This window comes from Leucopleurus acutus, assembly GCF_964270905.1.
Source record: "Leucopleurus acutus genome assembly, chromosome: 3".
In the NCBI taxonomy this organism is placed as follows: Eukaryota; Metazoa; Chordata; class Mammalia; order Artiodactyla; family Delphinidae; genus Leucopleurus; species Leucopleurus acutus.
This window is the reverse complement of record NC_139145.1, coordinates 124,812,277-124,831,923: the sequence shown is the minus strand read 5'-3', so window position 1 is coordinate 124,831,923 and position 19,647 is coordinate 124,812,277. Positions and strand designations below refer to the sequence as shown.

Below are 19,647 nucleotides of genomic sequence, written 5' to 3'. Positions count from 1 at the left end.
TTAATATTTTTCTCGAATTTAACAGGTGTACTGCAGTCTTACCTTGGATCTTTTCTGCTTGTTTCTTCTTGGTTTCAATTTAATAATAATGTCTTTCACTTCCTTTCTTAAACGGTTGTATAATATTACTGCTCTGTTCCACAGAATTTCTACCACAGTTCTGTCCACTTTTCTTCCCATCCACCCCACCTCCATCCCTCAGTGGTTGCGTACTAAACATGAGCGAAGTCATTCTTCCAGAGTTTGTAAAGCCCTTTGGGATTATTGAGAATGAATGGTGTTATATAAATGTCATATTGTTTCATAACAGTTCTTAAAACAATGAGATAATGTCTGTTAAAGGATTTTAAGTTCCATGGAGAAGTGCAGGGCATAAAAACAAGTCATTTTTATTATATTATATCCATATATTTTTGCTGTACAATTTAAAACATTATTCTATCCTCTAAAGATATAAATGGTTTGTTTGAGCATATGTGTGCACATGCTGCTGACTATATAGAAATAAATTACTAGGTTTTGATTTTGTTGCTTCATTTTGCCATTTGGGTACAGTAAATTTGTCACTATAAAAGCTGGCTGGGGTAAAAGTAGAAATCTAAAGCAGTCTCTTTTTAAGATTAAATATGGTGTTTATCTCTTAATTTAAAGCTTTGTACTTATGCAATACTGAATTTTTTTCTATATATATAATGATTTACTGAGTTTTACAAAGACTTCAGTGAAGTCAGTTATTTAAAATAATTCCCAAATCCCTTTTTCTATCTGAGCTTCAGACCCACATTTCCAACTCCCTTTTTAAACACATTCACTTAAAACTAATAGTGACCAAAATTAAGTGTATTTTCTTCTCCACAAAAATAATCCCCTGACCTACTTTCCCTGCTACTGTTATTAATGGCACCGCTGTTCTTCTAGTCAGGCAAGTTAAGAAATCTTAGTATCATCTTTGGCTTCTTCCACTTTTTTTTTTTTAAGATTGTTTTTTTTTAATGAATTTATGTATTTATTTTTGGCTGTGTTGGGTCTTCGTTTCTGTATGAGGGCTTTCTCTAGTTGCGGTGAGTGGGGGCCACTCTTCATCGCGGTGCGCTGGCCTCTCGCTGTCGCGGCCTTCTCTTGTTGCGGAGCACAGGCTCCAGACGCACAGGCTCAGTAGCTGTGGTGCGCAGGCTTAGTTGCTCCGCGGCATGTGGGATTTTCCCAGACCAGGGCTCAAACCCGTGTGCCCTGCATTGGCAGGCAGATTCTCAACCACTGCGCCACCAGGGAAGCCCTTCTTCCACTTCTTTACTCATCCCTCATCTCTACTCACCCTTCATCCCTACCCCCATAGGCAACCCTGTACATTTTTTACCTGTCCTTTCAGTTATGTTACCTCATCCATTGCTCTAGGTGTGTCTCTCACTACCTCTTCCTAAAATATTGTCATTAATTCCTAGTTAGTTTCCTTATTCCAGTTAGTCCTACACCTGTGGAGTTAAGACACATGGACCTGAGGTTTAATCCTAGCTTTGTCTCATATTAGTTGTTTTCCTTAGGAAATTTACTTAAACTCTCTGAACCTCAGTTTCTTTATTTTGAAAATAACTTACTTCACGGGTTAATTCACTTGGATGATATATTGTTCTAGTCTATACTTTATTGGTTTCATGGTTCAAGAACCAGTCAAGCTACCTTAAGTAAAAGGGAGATTTTTGTAAGCACACGGTGGAATCTCATGAATACCCAAAGACAGAAACCGAAGAGAATGTGACCAGAAACTGGAGTTGTTCTCCTTCCAGAGATATGTAGTCTCCTTTCCTCTTTGTATCTCTGCTTTTCTTTCTTTCTACATCTGCCCTGTACTCTTCTTTCTATACACAGTCTTCTCTTTTTATTATCCTTTAGAATTCTGTGTTGCACACAGTCTCATAATGACCACCCCAACTCTGAATATGCACATCCTTTTGCCTACCACCAACTGGTTCAGTCTCACCGTATTTTCAAGAAAAGAATCTGATTGGCCTATCACATATTTTGACTATCTACACAAGTCATAGCCCCTTGTGAGCATGCATGGCTCACATTCCACCCCGGACTCTAGCTTCTGAGGCTAATAGAAGGAGCAGCAGTTGTGGACAAGATTCTATTAAAAGTGGATATGGACAAGCTGGTAATGATTGGCATCTATACAGATTTTAGGTAAAGTGCTTAGCATAGTATGCTCAATGAACAGTAGTTATTATTTTTATATACCAAAATAAACTAAAGTTAAGCCCTGATTTTCTGTCTCCCTCCCTCTCTTTCTTAGACACGTATATACACATACATATGAAAACACACAAAACTAAAAATCTGTAGTTAGCAACATGGGCCTGGAGCCATCAAATATGAGTTAGAGCTATAAATCTGTTATTTAAGACCTATGTGATCTTGGACAAATTGCTTTCTCTCTCCTTCAGTTTCTTCACCTGTAAAATGGGAATGACATTCTATCAGTTGGGAATCTTATGGATTCAAATAGTTAACCATGCTTATTCTAAAAAGCTTGTATTAGAGCTATAGGTAGAACTGATCTCAGGTACAGCTTTATCAGAGCCTAAAATGATATCAAGTAGACCTTGGTTTTCTCTGTGTCTCCATCTTTTGATTCTGTTTTCATATCCCCACCCCAAACCCCATGTACACACGCTTATTTGTGCTATTCAGGCTTTCCCCTTCATGGGTTTGAATAGTGATATCAACTCCTCACATCTTCCCTGATTCTAATCCAATGGATAAAGGATGCTTGCCTTTTTCCCAGAGGTCTCAACATGTGCCCATCCTGAAATGATTGGTGTAGCTGTAGAATTAAAGGCTCTGATTCACCAGTCCTGAGTCACATGCCGTTTCTCAAGGCACAGATAGAGTCAGCATCCCTAGAGTCACATGGACTCAGGCGTGCAGGGAGGGGTGTGTCCACCACAGTGGTAATACAACTTTCCATGATTGCTCAGATGATTAAATCAGAGGTAAGCAAAATCCCTTGATCTGTGCCCATCCTGTTCTCTAGAAAACTATATGCAGAGTCCTCAGGATCTGCTATAAAACAGATTTGAAGTCCTTTCTTCCATTATTTCCCCAGATTCCATTTTCTCCCCCAGCTGCCCTCATGGATCCTTGACCACAGCCCACCCTTTCTTGTCTATGTCATATTGCTTATGCAATTCTATTGCACCATTCTTCCACCATTTTAGTCTATGGAATTTTTGTCCTTTGTGCCTCAACTCAAACACTCCACCTCCTATGAACCTTTCCCAAACTCCCTTAGACTCTAATCAAAATTCCATAAAAGATGTGGTTACTGGTTCACCAGTCTTCATTTCTAGCTCCACACCTCAGACACGTTTCAAAATACATTTCGCTGTATATCTCAGTGAATTTCTTTGATACTTACTATATTCTGCCCTGTATTAATCTTATGTATCAATCTATATCATAGATACTGAAGGCTCACAATAAATATTTCTTTCATTGAATTAAACAATTTCAACTAAATATACATAACTTTTGAAACTTTAAACCATTTATTTTACTCAAGACAATATTTTAATCTTACTTTAATAAGGTATTTTATAAACTCTTGACTCTATATCTTAGATATTTAGCAATGATCTAATAAACCAAATACATAGTCAATTCCTAGTAGTCCACAGGGCTGATATTATTTATATCATATAAACCTTTTTTTCCTAGGCTTGCTCTTTCCTTTATATGCATTAGTATTCTATATTTGATTTTCTGTTTATTAATCCATATTTATTGAGTACCTACTATATTTTAAACATTCGAGGTGCTTAGGAGAAAGCAAAGAACAAAATGATGAAGTATCTGTTCTCATGGAACTTACATTCCAGTTGGGCATGGGGTGAGGTGGGATAGGCAGTAAAAGTAAATATACAATATAATGTTAGGTAATGACAATTCTACTAGTTTTAAGTTGCCAGAAAGTTTGTTTGTTTGATCGTTTGTTTGTTTTTTAAATCTCTGTGTTGTAAGAGTAGTGTTGGAAAAGAAATTATTAGATGGCAGACTTCAAATAAAAGAAGGAAAAGAGTATATTATACTACTTCCTTCACAGAGTTATCTCACAGAATGTCTTTTCAGTTTCTTTAAATTTCTCACTTTTTAATCTCTCTCTGAGCTGGGATTCACCACCATTTTATATTACGAGCAGTCAGCTTCCTTTGATTTTTTTGCTCTAAAAAGCAAGAGGCATTCCTAAAAACTGTTCTCAAAGAATGGTGTTTTACTCTGTAATATCAGTGTTTATTGGACATTAACCTTTAAGTCACTTCATTCTTTTAAGTACTTAGAATGGTGAATAGAATTCTTCAGATAGTTGATATTACTACCAGCTTAAAATAACATGTAGATATAATGTGTGCATATAATCACAAATATGCATATTTCTAATTCAGACTTAGCAAGTGCTGTATTTTTAAAAACTCAACTCTTCATTGAGTTGATATGTTGTTTGTGATTTTATGGGATAGATTAAAATTTTTAGTTCAATAATAAAAAGATAGCAGCAGTTTTGGAACAGTCATATCATTTAGTACCTGGCAAGTGTTCCACTAAAATAGGGGAAAATTGAAAGAATTTACTTTTTATTGACATCACTGGTTTTAATGTAGGTAAGTGTACTTCACATTATTAAACTCAAAGCTGAATAAATTCCAGTACAGAGACTGTCATATTTATATTGTTCATTCTGTTCTGGGTTCTCCACGTGGCCTCTCCCTGCCAAGCATTTTGCACAGTTCTCACGTCGCAGTGTCAACCCTGCCTCCCTGCCCCAACTTTTCACAGATTACCTCATCTTTACTCTTTTCAAAAGACCATCTGATATGACCTTCCTTAAGTTTGCTCCTCTCCACCACAGGATTTGTTTCCCCATATATTTCTCCAGACTGTCTTTTGTCTCAGAACAAGGTGACCCTAATTCTTTTCACGGCTAACCACCCCTCTACCCATTCCCACAGTCTTCAGGAATTTTCTCTTCTCCTTCCTTGCTCTTGTGCAAAAAGTCTCTCCATATCCACAAACTTTTTTCCCCTTTGTCTCACATCTGCTCATTTTCCCTCTGATCTTTATGATAATGTTTTAACTTTGTTTCTTCTGTGTGCTCCCTTCCAAATTTTGCCTTCCACTATTGACCTAGTTCTGAAAAGAGTAGTCTTAAATCCTGCCTCCTCTTTTTACAACTTCTAATTATTTCTTGGGATCTAGGTTCTTAACTACAAAACTGTACCAAAATTGTCCTTTTCTTTTTTAATTGAAGTATAGTTGATTTACAATATTGTGTTAGTTTCAGGTATACAGCAATGTGGTTCAGTTTATATATATTTTTTCCATTATAGCTTATTACAAGATATTGAATATAGTTCCCTGTGCTATACTGTAAATCCTTGTTGCTTATCTATTTTATGTGTAATACTTTGAATCTGTTAATCCCACACTCCTAACTTATTCCTCCCTGCCTCCCTTTTCCCTTAGTTAACCATGTTTGTTTTCTGTTTTTGTGAATCTTTTTCTGTTTGTGAGTCTGTTTCTGTTTTTATATCCATTAGTATTATTTTTTAGATTCCACATATAAGTAATATCATATAATATTTGTCTTTTTGTATCTGACATACTTCATTTAGTATAATATTCTCTAGGTCCATCCATGTTGCTACAAGTGGCAGTATTTCATCCTTTTTTTATGGCTGAGTAATATTCTATTCTGTATGTATACCACATTTTCTTAAGCCAGTTGTCTGTTGATGGGCACTTAGGTTGCTTCCATGTCTTGGCTGTTGTAAATAGTGCTGCTATGAACATTGTGGTGCTCTGCGTTTGTCTTCTGGTATGGTTTTGACTTTGGGAAATATACTCATATTCTATGTATTTTAAAAATTAAATCAAATCAACAAGCAAGGGAAGGAAAAAAAGAACTAAAACTGAGTGTAAACAGAAACAAATAAACCCAACGATATGTCAACTGAATAACATTACACTGATGAGGGAATAAAAGAAAGAGAAAATTAATTCAAACTTTGAACTTAGTATTTTGACTATATTATCTTTGGTCTGAGGGGGAAATGAGAATAGCAAACAAATCTTGAACTCTTCTTAGTAGGTTTTATTTTTGTTGTGCTATAGACCTACTAATTATAAAAGTATGTTTATGAATGAGAGATTTAGTAAATGAATGCATATGTTGATACTGTAGGGAGCCAGAGTTCTCATTACAGAAGAAAGGAGATAAAAATACAGAATGAAGGAAGATGAGGAAACACTTTGGGGGAGGGATTGGATTTGCATAAACTCATAATTTCATATATATATGAAATTTCATATATACGTGTATATACATATACACGTATATATGTAATTCCTACTTCTGATTGCTAAAAAAGGCCTAAAAGCAGAGAATCAATAGCAATGAGCACACCTGGCACCCACATATTGGTTTCTAATACTATTTCCCACTGAAAGGAACCAGGGCTCTTTGGAGAAATGGAGTATTCCCAAGCCTGGAACACCTGTTATGCAGGCAAGTGTCAAGAAGTCATAGGAGGCATCTTGAAAGGTCCCTCCCCACTCCCAGGTCAAATGTGGAATAATTTGAGCTGCAGCTAGTTGAGGATATACAACTCAAGAACACAAAGATAAACAACCCAATTTAAAAATAGGCAAGGACTTCCCTGGTGGCACAGTGGTTAAGAATCCGCCTGCCAATGCAGGGGACACGGGTTCGAGCCCTGGTCTGGGAAGATCCCACATGCTGCAGAGCAACTAAGCCCAGGCACCACAACTGCTAAGCCTGCACTCTAGAGCCTGCGAGCCACAACTACTGAGCCCGTGTGCCACAACTACTGAAGCCCGTGTGCCTAGAGCCCGTGCTCCGCAAAAAGAGAAGCCACCGCAATGAGAAGCCTGTGCACCGCAACAAAGAGCAGCCCCCTCTCACAACTAGACGAAAGCTCATGTGCAGCAATGAAGACCCAATGCAGCCAAAAATAAAATAATAAAATAAATAAAAATAAATAAATAAAAATGGGCAAAACCTTTATCCTAAGAAGATAACACAAGCAGCCAGTAGATGAAAAATGCTCAACATCACTAGGTGTCAGGGAAATGCAAATCAAAACCACAATGAGATGCTACTTCACACCCGCTGGGATGGCTATAATTTTTAAGTGAAATGAAGAAAGGGAAGGAGGGAAAGAGGGAGGGAGAAAGGAAGAAAAAGAAGTGTTTGGCAAGGATATGGAAAAATTGGAACTCTCATACATTGCTGGTGGGATTGTAAAATGGTGCAGCCACTGTGGAAAAAATTTAACAGTTCCTCAAAAAGTTAAGCATTGAATTACCGGATGACCCAGCAATCTCATTCCTAGGTATATACCTAAGAGAACTGAAAACAAGGGTTCAAACAAAAACTTGTACACAATTGTTCACAGCAGTATTATTCATAATAGCCAAAAAGTGGAAACAACCCAAACAAAACAACCTAACAAAATGTGGTATATCCATACAATGAAATGTAGTTCAACCATAAAAAGGAGTGAAGTACTGATTCATGCTACAACATGGATAAACCTTGAAAACATTATGCTACATGAAAGAAGCCAGACACAAAAGGTCACCTAGTGTATGATTCCATTTACATGGAATGTCAAGAATAGGCAAATCCATAGAGACAAAAAGATTAGTGCTTGCCCGGGGTTGCAGGGAGATGAAAATTGTGACTTATTGTTGAGAGTGTTTCTGCTAACAGGTACCATTTCTTTCTGGGGTGGTGGAAATGTTCTGGTATTATGTAGTGGTGATGGTTGTACATTATTATGATTGTACTAAAAACCACTGACTTATATACACTTACAGGTGGTGAATTTTATGTGAATTTTACCTTAATAAGAAAATGTAAAAAATAGTAATTTAGAACAGGAATGAAATTTAAACTATTAGGAAAAAATTAAAATCTGTGGGTCCATAATGCTATAAATAAATGCTTAGAAGAGAAGGGAAATCTCCTCCTTGTAGTAAGATGCCAACCAGTAGATGTGAAAGGAGTAGTAGAATTGGAAAATTAGTATTTTCATAGTCAAGATTGGTTTGGCCAAAAATTATCAAAGGATACTAAATATAGGGGGAATATTTGATGAAGAGCAGTATATTTTCATGATCTTAAAGTATCTCCCCACTGATTGCTTATTAGTTGCAATATGAAATATATACATTATTTTTCTCTAGAGTAGAGAAATAAGATATCACCTTGACTGGCTCATCAGAATTAACCTCAGCAATGAGGGGCACTACATATCTCCTAACAATACCCTGAGACGGACACGAAGTCCCTTGTATGGCTCTAGCTAGGGATGCATAACCTGAATTCTAATAAGGGAGCATCAGACAAACCCAAACTTGTTTTTTGGGTGTTTTTTTGTTTTGTTTTGTTTTTGTTTTTGGCTGCATTAGGTCTTCGTTGCTGCGCACAGGCTTCCTCTAGTTGCAGCAAGCAGGGGCTACTCTTTGTTGCAGTGCGTGGGCTTCTCATTGCAATGGCTTCTCTTGTTGTGGATCTTGGGCTCTAGGCGCGCAGGCTTCAGTAGTTGTGGCTCGTGGGCTCTAGAGCGCAGGCTCAGTAGTTGTGGCACACGGGCTTAGTTGCTCCGTGGCATGTGGAATCTTTCTGGACCAGGGATCAAACCCGTGTCCCCTGCAATGGCAGGCAGATTCTTAACCACTGCGCCACCAGGGAAGTCCACCCAAACTTGTTTATTAAAAAATCAACTGCCCTGTATTCTTCCAAAAATGTCCATATTATAAAATACAAAGAAAGGCTGAGGAGACTAAAGAGACATTGAATTAAATGTAGTACATGATCTTGGACTGGCTCTTGGAACAAAGGAAAAAAATAACACTAAAAAAGGACATTATTGGGGCACTTGACAAACTTGGAATGTGGATGGTATATTAAAGTATTGCATCAACATTATATTTTCTGAATTTGATAACCATGCTTTAGTTACATAAGAGACTACCCTTGTTCTTGTGAATTACAAACTGAAATATTAAGGACTAAAGGGCCATGATGTATGGCAGGTAGGAGGTGTCAGAGCCCTGATTCAACTGATGTATGTTCTTAGCAAATACACAGTATGCAAACCATGTTCAGCAGAATATGAACACCTTCAGCTCCTCTGGATATTGACATTTTTCTCCAAAGTGGTTTTACCAACTTATACTCTCAACAGCTAATAGAAGTGTTTCTTAAAGTTCTTAATTTATAAAATTAAAAAGCAACTCATCCATTAAGTTTTTTTGGAAAGTTTACAGACCTCTAAAACCTGCATGTCTGAAAACCACTTCCTTACATGACACTGTTTAGAGGAACATGCTTTATAGAATCTTAAGGCTGGAATCACCACTTCCTTACTTGACACTGTTTAGAAGAACATGCTTTTATAGGATTATAAGGCTGGGATCCTTGGCCTTTAAAAGGCCTAGCTATAAGACGTTTTCGTGAATTCATCTGGATCCAAACTCTTCTATCAACCATCCAGGCATGAAATCTCAGTAACCTTTGATCACTCTTGTCTCTCCCTTACCTCTTCCCCTCGTCTCACCCTGATTCCTCACTCTGTACCTGTGCCACGTTCAGCCAATCAATAGGGCTTATGTACTCACCCGTTGTGGGATCTCTCATCTGTCCTGTTCTAGTCCTATAGGCTAGTTCAGGTTCTTAACACATCTTTCTTGGCACTGTTATAAGAAACCTAAAGTGGTCTTTTCCTCTAGAATCTCCCAGAAGTAATCCATTCTATATACTCCTACTAGAATGATCTTCTTAATATAATTATTGTATTATTCCTCTGCTTACAAACCTTCCATGGTGTATTACCTAAGTATAAAATCATCTGCCTCTGTTATCCATAATCTTGCTTTCAACTGGTTTACCATCTTATTCCCTATTACCGCCCTATGTTCTATCAGTAGAACATAGATAGTCTGGGGTGGAGCTGAAGAATTTGCATTTCTATCAAGTTTTCAGGGGAAGCTGATACTGCAAGTCCAATCTGGGTACCACACTGATAGGTTATCTGTAGGTCCTGGCATGGGGTATTACAAATGAGCTGCTCATTGGATATATGTTGAATAGAATTAAATCTCTTTTTTAAAACCTAGAAAAAAGTGATTTTCCAAAGGTCCCAGGGACTAAGCATTCAAATCATAAGAAATGGTTACTTCTTTTGAAAATTTTAAACTTACAGAAAAGTAACAAGAACAGTACAGTGAACCCTTATACATCTTTCACCTTGATTTGCCTGTAGTTTACATTTTCTTACATTTGCATGTGCTATATGTATGTATATATGTGTGAATGAATAAATGCATGTATGTTTATGTATACCTAATGTCTTTTTCTTGAACTATTTGATTGTCCCTGCTGTACTATCAATCAGAAGTATGACTTTACAGAATTCTTAGATAGATGTGGGCTTCATTACTCTGATTTGGGGGATGGGCAACCTTTGGGAGCTGGGCAAGTCATTTCTGAGCCTCAGTTTCCTTACCTATAAGATCTGAGTATAATACATAAACTTGATGTAACATATTAAGTAATATATATAACTTACCAATCACAGACTTCTTAGCATAGCAAGCATTCAGCAAATATGACCATTTTGCAGATTATCAAAGCAGTTATTTACATCTGTAGGTAAATACTTTATTAACAAGTTTGTTAGTATGTTGAGTATAGTGTACTAGATTAAAGCACTTTTAAGGGCGGAAAGTGTATCTTCTACTAATAAAGAAAAAATTGGCAATAGACCTTTTTAAAATAAATGGACAATATAAATATATGTATGTATACATATATGCTGTATAATAGCATATAATATATTTAAGGCAAAGTTAGTTATATCTTCATTACAAATAAATCCATAAATTAGGAATCACAGTTTTACATGCATCAAAAAATTGATGAATGCATGTGTTATTTGCTGTCAGAATGTGCTTGGTCAGCCTGTTTTTAGCTTTTATGCTTGTAACAAGTTATGAAAACATTGGCTTTCCACAGTCAACCAAATATTTGTTTTGCCGCTACTTACTCATTACTGTAGACTAAATAATTTTTCTTGCCTTCAGCAGCATAAATATGGTTTTATTCCAAGCTTTGGATACTTCAGCTTTAATTTTATTCCTGTGCATATAATGCCACATGTGTGCTCCTATAATAAAATTGTAAAGGCTTTATCTTCTGTTATATAGTAAAGGAACTCATTGTACTCAGGTACACAAAAATGATTCCAGAAGAAAAAGATAATGGTTTATCTGCTATAATGAAAGGAGGAAGAAGTGTGCTGGCATGGAACAGAGAAATATAACTCTTCTAAAGAAAAAAGCAGACATTGAAACTCTTAAATGTTTAAAACAGGGCATCCTGTATGCTTTTCAATAAAAACTGGTGATAGCTGTGGTAAAATGTTTCATCAGTATGATTGCACTCCTAGGTCAAAAAAAAGATGGAGACAAGGGGAAAAAATGAAGTTAATGAATAAAACAAATGTTACCCCAGATCATGGCCCTAGATGTGTCTTACTAAGGAAAAATATAAGGATTATATAAAATATATTTATTTTCAATTTATTTTTATAAAGAAATTGAAGAAATTATCAAAATATTCATATGGGACAAAACATTTTATAATTAACATTCAAATAGTGGCAAGCTTATTTTCACACTCTGCAAAGAAGTTCATTGCATTTCACAGTCTGCATAGAAGTTCATTGCTAAATCTGCCTCAGCTTCTCAACATCCTGTGCTTACCCCTATCTTACCACTTAGAGCAAGGGAGTGTAATTATCTCTTTATTTACTAGCGTATATCACTGTACAGTGAGTTTCTGAAAAACATGGCCCATCTTCATCATTGTTCATTTATTTAACAAATACTTATTGAGTGTGTACTATGTGCCAGACACTCTTTGGACACTGGATACACCAGGTAACAAAAACCTCTGGAATCCTTTTAAAATGTATAAATATATCAAATCATCATAATGTACACCTTAAATATCTTACAATTTTATTTGTTAATTATACCTCAATAAAACTGGGGTGGGGGAGGCAAAAAAAGACCTCTGCCTTAATGGATCTTTCCTTCTACCCATATTTGCAAAGTTACTGGCATATACATTGTAGATTTCCCTTCACAGTCATAAGATGTCCACACCAACTCTAAGCATTGTATCTTCATAAAATAGCATCCAAGGCAAGAAGGAAAGGTAGATGCAAAAGGCATTTCTCATCTTGGACCTTTCTCTTTATGGGAAAGAACATCTTTCCCGGAATCCCCTACCAGACCTTCCTTTGCATATCATTGGCCAAAACTGGATCTACTGGACTACTCTGTCAAAGAGGAGTGGGATTTCTTAACTATAAGCAACTAGAAGAAAACATCTCTCACCACAGCTATGAACTCATCTGCATCTGTGCCGTTTGCTTGCCTGTCCCCCTGTAGTTGTTCATACTCCTAGGCCAATTCCTCCACTTGTGCACTAGATCCTGCTGCCTCTTACCTACTTGCAGATGTCACTCCAACAGTTCTTTCTTTCCTACACCCTCTTCACTGGATCATTTACCATCAGCATGAAAATATGCAGTATTTTCTCTATTTAAAAAAAAAAAACAAAAAAAACCAAAACACCTCTCTTGTCCCCATAGTTCCCTCCAGCTACTTCTCTTTAGCTCTGTTCCTCTTTCCAGAAAAATTCTATGAAAGAATGTACATGCTTGCCATCTCTAATTCCTCTTCTGCCACTCCCTCTTAAATTTACTCATTAGACCTTCATCCTCACAAGGCAACTGCTTAGCCCTTTTCTTAGGTGATCTATCACCAGCATTTTGCACTATTGATCACTTCCCCCTCTTTCAGTCACTTTCTTAGCCTTCAATTTCTTCTCTCTTTTATACTTACTTCTTTGGGGTGTCTTTTAGTCTCATGGATTTAAATATCATCTAAATGCTAATAATTTGCAAAGTGTTTAGTAGGCATCTTAAATTTACCATGTCCCAAATTGAACCCCTGATCTTATCTCCCAAACCTGCTCCTCTTGAAATCTTCCCTATGTCAGTTAATTTTAGTCATCCTTGACTTCTCTCATTCTTTCATCCCTCCCATCCTGTTGATCAGTTAATCTAGGATATATAATCTGACCACTTCCACTGTTACCACCCTGGTGAGAGCCACAATCATCTCCCACCTAGATTAGTGCATTTGTCTCTTAACTGATCTCTGTTTCTGCCAGTGGCCTCTGAAAGTCTGTTCTCAACATAGTAGCCAGAATGCTCCTTTAAAAGTATAAGTCAGATCTTGTCACTCCTTTTTTTTTTAAAACCTACCAGTGGGTTTCTTAAAAGCCAAGCCTCAGTGTTTGTCTACAAAGGTCTACCTAATCTGTTCCCCCACCTCCTTTATACCTCTCTCATTTCACCTACTTGTAGTTCCCTTTCCTTCACTCTGTTCTAGGCACAGTAGCCTCTTTGCTGATCTGAGTACATGTTTGGCAGGCTCCCTGCCTCAGGGCCATTATACATGCTCATACCCTATCTGCACTGCAGTTCCTCCAGACTTCCATATGACTCATCCCCTTATCTATCAGGTCTTACCCTCACTGAGGCCTTTTTTGACCACCTCTGCTTGGCACTCCCTTATTGCCCTTCCCTACTTTGTTCTTCTCTGTATTATCACCTTCTGATAGACTATATGTTTTACTTATTTATTGATTTCTGTCTTCCCCACCAGATTTTTTGTCTTTTTTCTTTATTATTATCTCCCTAGTACTTAGAACAATGTTTGGCATGTGGTGGGCATTCAAAAAAAGATATTTGGAAAATGAGTGAGTGAAATGAAAGATGTAAGATGAACTAACTGGCTTAAAACAGTCATGATTTGTCCTCTGATACTAGGCATTCTGTTGCCTAAACCAGATCTGGATTTTGTTAGCAAAAAAGAAGGTAGAAGAATTATTACTTGGGCAATCAACTGTGTCTAACACAAGCCCATACTTGTGAATCACTTAGTGCCTTTTTCCTTTTCTCCTCCCCCTCATTTCTCTCTTATAAGAACCCATGAGGAAGGTAGGACAGGTGGTATTTTGCACAAGGAAATTATGGCTCAGATAAGTTAACTGATTTTTCCCCAAGAGCACCAACACACTGGTAGGACCTAAATTGCCTGACAGCAACTGCAGTCCTCTTTCCATAGTGGTAATAGTCAATATCTCGTACAGTATTTTGTGGAGTACTGTGTAATCCTTCATGTGAGCCAAGAGAGCCTTTACCTCCAGAAAAGTGATTATGAATCTACCTTTTTCTTTGCCTATTGTCTCAAAATGGAAAAAACAAGAACACTGAATATTTAATATGAGCCTATTCTTTTCTATATTTTGGATTAAAGTACTTTTGTAATAATTTATACATTAGTTACTGATATCTTATTTACTCTCAGTATGTACTTTTTACATAATGGTATACAGAATATGCTTTGCCATCAGATTCCTCCATATTTTGCCCACATGATTCCCTTCGCTTCCCCACCAGAAATCATCTCTTCCAGCAACTATTCAAGCCAGAACCACAGTAAAAATATTCCAAATGCTAAATAAAATTGTTATTTTTAATCAGTCAAGTAAGGTGAGCAGGCGTAATTGTCACCTTTTTTGGTTAAGTAGTAGAGAAAAAGATATTTGTAAACTCTTTCACCTAGAAGGAATTATTTAAAATATTCAAATATGCTGAGATACCAGTACACTAGCTGTGTATATATGCATAGATATATACCATAAATTTGTACATATAATATAATGCGTAACATAAAATAAATGCATATAATATCTAAAACTATCTTTTTAAAAAATAATTATTTATTTCTGGCTGTGTTGGGTCTTCGTTGCTGCGAGCAGTCTTTCTCTAGTTGCGGCGAGGGGGGGGCTACTCTTTGTTGTGTGCGCTGGCTTCTCATTGCGGTGGCTTCTCTTGTTGCGGAGCAGGGGCTCTAGGCACACGGGCTCAGTAGTTGTGGCTTGTGGGCTCTAGAGCTCAGGCTCAGTAGTTGTGGAGCATGGGCTTAATTACTCCGCGGCATGTGGGATCTTCCTGGACCAGGGTTTGAACTTGTGTCCCCTGCATTGGCAGGCAGATTCTTAACCACTGTGCCACCAGAGAAGTCCTAAAAGTATCTTGAATGTGATTTAAATGTGTGTCAAATGTCCCTCTTTGGCATTTCAAAATGCATTTCTGAATTTTGTAGCTCGTTTTGGTGGACATCAGGGCCTTTATTTATCATTGCATTGTGGTTAAACATGTTCGGGTTCATAAAACTTGTGAAGAATAGTGTGATGGACGTTCAGGTTTACCATTCAGTGAAGAAGACACAGTGACTGCCCTTATGTTCTAACATGAGATTACAGGATGGAACAGAAAGCAGTTGGGGTCTCTTGGTCTGGGACTTGAGAATGAATACATCTATGCTGAGTTTAAGAAAGATGCTTATTGAGACTTCCCTGGCCGTCGAGTGGTTAGAACTCTGAGCTTTCACTGCCAAGGGCCCGGGTTCAATCCCTGGTCAGGGAAGTAAGATCCTGCAAGCCATGTGGTGCAGCCAAAAAAAAAAAAAAGATGTTAATTATTGTTTCCATTTGCCCTTACTAGCTTTTACAATTATAAAAGTTACCTGTTTTGGGTTTTACTTCTTTCCTGCAGTTAGACAAGAAATTTCTTTTCCCTATGATTTTTATATTGGCATCATAGGTCTGTGGTTTTTGATTGGCATGATGAGTAGTCAGGCCTCTCAACTGACTAGGACTTAGCATTCTTATCTTTACTATTCTTCTGATGCTTTCCCTGCTGATATAAAAGGACCAAACATAATCTTGCATGAACAGAACTCAATTCAGTTGCTAGTATGCTTATCTATGTGGCCAGATATTATTTCCTTTAGATTTATATTTTTCATCTTAGTGTTTTTGAGTGCCTTCTTGTACACACTGGCCATTTATTTGAATTTCTTTCTTTGATCCTTTGTTTTCTAAAAACTAAGATCATTTTTTATATCAGGAACCTGTGATAGTCCATTTCAGCCATGTTTTCATATATCATCTTACTGCTACTTCCAAAAAAGGAAACATTCCCTCCAGCCAGCAACTGTTTCACCTTTTTCCTCATCAGTAGGGCTGGCACCAGTTCAAGTTCTGTCAACATTGTTCCATCAGATAAAGCTGTTGGTAACATAAAGGATGAGAGAAAGTGGTATGTGTGCACCTGATTTAGGCACCAAAGAGCGGGTTAACAGCATTCTCCTTGCTCCCATGTTCGCCTGAGTGCCTGTGCTCTTGCTTGCAGTCTAGTCTAATTTAGCTGTACCTTAGTGCTGAGAGTGACACTTGCCCATGCATGTATCAGCATCTGTCTGATAATAGTTGTCATTTGGATAAGAACTCATGCTTTCTGGTTTTCATTGACAAAATGGTTAATAATTAAGCGTTTGTACAGATCTTTATATAAACATCATTTTTAATAAGCTAAAAGCCTAATCAGAATATAAGCAGTATGTCTGCAATCTGTTATCATCTGTACTGTTTCACTAGTTATTAACAGAACTGGATAAGCTTCACTTTTAGAAAATGTTATGCAGCATGGAAAGTTTCATTTCATCCAACAAAATGATGATCTTCCAGAAAGCAAGAAAAGAAGTGTCAGACAGAGCTATTCCCTATGGGTTTCCTCTCTTTGTGGAAAGAAATCTGGCATTACATGTAAAGTTGTTTTTAGATTCAGGAAAGGACTTTGGAGAGAGCCTTATAAAACATATCACTGTGTCCCAAGGGATAACCCTCATTCTGAACATTACCAGTCAACCATGCTGAATCACATTCTAGTTATATGATCAGTTTAGTCGTGTCAAGTCAGAAAGGATTTAGTTAAAAATCTCCAAACTCTGAATTCTCCCCATTTAGTATGGTTCCTGCCATTCTGCTAAGTGCTCAGGGATGCACAGAGTTTCCAGGCAGTTGCACCACCTTTATGACTTGTTTCATCTTTACCCTGCTGCCCTGGGCCACTCGCGAGTCTCTCAAAATCTTTTTATCCTGTTAGCTTAAGTCTTAAGCTAGAGGCAGGCCTAGACAGTAGGTTAGAGGTTAGAGCAGGGGATTTCAAACTGTAGCCAGGAGTTCACTGGTGGATCATGAAATCAATAGTGTATCTTAATCAACATTTTTAATTTAACAGAACGGCACAGACCAGAAAACATCAGAGTGCATTACAGGTAGTAAGGGTAAATATTGTTTTATGAAATTTTGAAATTTTTTCATTATGTTTAGTAACAATGTGAAATTGCCTTTTTTGTAGGTAAACAAAACAATAGAATGCCATTAATTTCATATGGTTTAACCTTACATATACAGTTTTATATATTAGCTGTGTATACCAAACCTATATGTGTGTAGAGTTCAGATGAAAAACTTACTTCCTGTGCTAAGTCATGGTCCAAAAAGTTCAAAATCACTGGGTTAGAATAAATGTCTAATAGCGCTGTGCTAAGCCAGGAAAAAAAACCCACAGAATGCTTTTCCCTGGTTCTAAAATAGCTAGCCTCTGCTGGGTAGAATATGACTACTCATGAGATACAGATACTTTATAATTAATAATCATACAGTATTAATAATTAGTAGTCATAATTAAATAGTATTCATAATTAATAGACTTTTCAAGTGCTAACTTTCTTGTACAGATGAACTATAAGATTTAGAGACATTCAGAACAGTGAGAAATACTGTAATCAAAAAAGTTTCCTGATTGAGGGAGGTGAAATAAAGAAATGGGTCTGACTGGACGAGAGGGCATATTCTTATAACCTGTTTACCTCTGTAACATGAGTTAAGTAGTTTGATAATTTATAGAACCTTGAAGAAACATCGAAGAAGTACCCTGTATAAGGGAGAAATCATGAATGGTACATAATTTTGATGAAATAAGATTAGAAAACAGTGTCACTTTGAAAACCCCTAACTTTAATTTGGTCATGGACCTAATGTTGGGAAGACTTTTGAAATCTCACTTTAGAGCTTATGGTACCTTACAAAACAGCTTTAATTTTACTTAGTGGGTATTTTTGGTTTCTTTTTGAGATTTGATTTTTCTTTTAAGAAATTTGGGAAATGTAGAAATTATAACCTCATGGAAATTTATTATTTCACTTAACAAATAAAAAATTTAAGATTTCTTAAAATGAATGTGAAATCCATGACCTCGGGGATAATTATTTTGGAAACTGTTTTATTGTCTAGATACCTGGAGGTATTTTTAGAGGAAAACATCATTTATCATGTATCAATGAGGGATTAGTGTTTGCATATTTTTCTGAATGAAAAGAATTAGATTTAGATCTCAAAATATTGCCATATCCTCAAAATAAATCTGTTCTTTGTACATTTCTCTTGCAAATTCCACCTCTTTTACTAAGGTTTCTAGTCCACACCTTTTGTCCTACCGTGACCATTTTAGCCACAATTTTTTCTTTTAGGCTATTTTAACAACCTGCTAACACACTGCCAACAGATCTCTGTTGCTAGTCTCAGATCCTGCCAATACATTCTGTGTGTGGCTTTTCTTAAATACAAACTTGATCGTGTGTCAATCCCCTTCATAAAATTATTTAACGGTGTCTCATTTCCTACAGGATAAAATCCTTTGCATTGCCATACAAGGCCCTACACGGACTAAACTTTGCCTGCCACACTAGTCTCATCTCTCACTATGGATCCTGTGCTTCCTACAGGCTAAATTTTTCTGCATACCAACCTATTTCCCACCCCAGCCTCTGTATCACAGCTCCCTCTTCCTGGAATGCTTTTTATATGTAATGGATTTTGCCTCCATACTCAAGTTGTTATTTAAGATCATTTCTCTAAGATGCCTTTCCTGATCTCTCCTTCATCACTAGATCAATGGTTCTTAAACTTTTCTGCACATTAGAATCACCTGGAAATTCCAAAGCTCAGGAAGTGAGACTCAGGGTCAGTATTTTTTGAAACTCCCCAGGTATCTGGTCAAGATGGTTTAAATATTCATCCATATCTTCCTGTAGTTATTCTATTATTTTGTTTTTACTCTTAATTCCTTAAGCCACCTGAAAATTATTTTAATCTGTGATGTGGAGTGAGGACATAAGGTTTGTAGTTTAGCAGGTGAAAGATACAAATTACCAGTTACCAGTGCAGCATGGTATATATTCTCATGGTCTGAGGGACCAAAGGAAAGGCAATTAAATCTAGAAGGCAACATAGCTTTCTAGATACACTAAGCCAAGAGCAAGATCATCAGTTATTGAGACCGTTAGTCTCCAAAAAATGTTTTATTACACCTGTAGAATAAAGATTTTTGTTTGTTTATTTTATTTTTAAGTTTTATTGAGATATAGTTCGTATACCATACAATTCACTCATTTAACGTGTGCAGTTCAGTGGTTTTTAGTATATTCATAAATCTCTCCAAACATCACCACAATGTTAGGACATTTTCATCATCTCAAAATGAAGATGTACCCTTTACTATCTCCTGCTACAGC

General features: G+C 36.8%; 1 protein-coding gene across 1 annotated transcript in view; it reads left to right on the top strand.

Moving 5' to 3' along the window:
- CWC27 (CWC27 spliceosome associated cyclophilin) overlaps positions 1-19,647 on the top strand; it is a 224,906-nt gene that overhangs the window by 131,027 nt on the left and 74,232 nt on the right. The gene's annotated exons all lie outside the window — the stretch shown is intronic.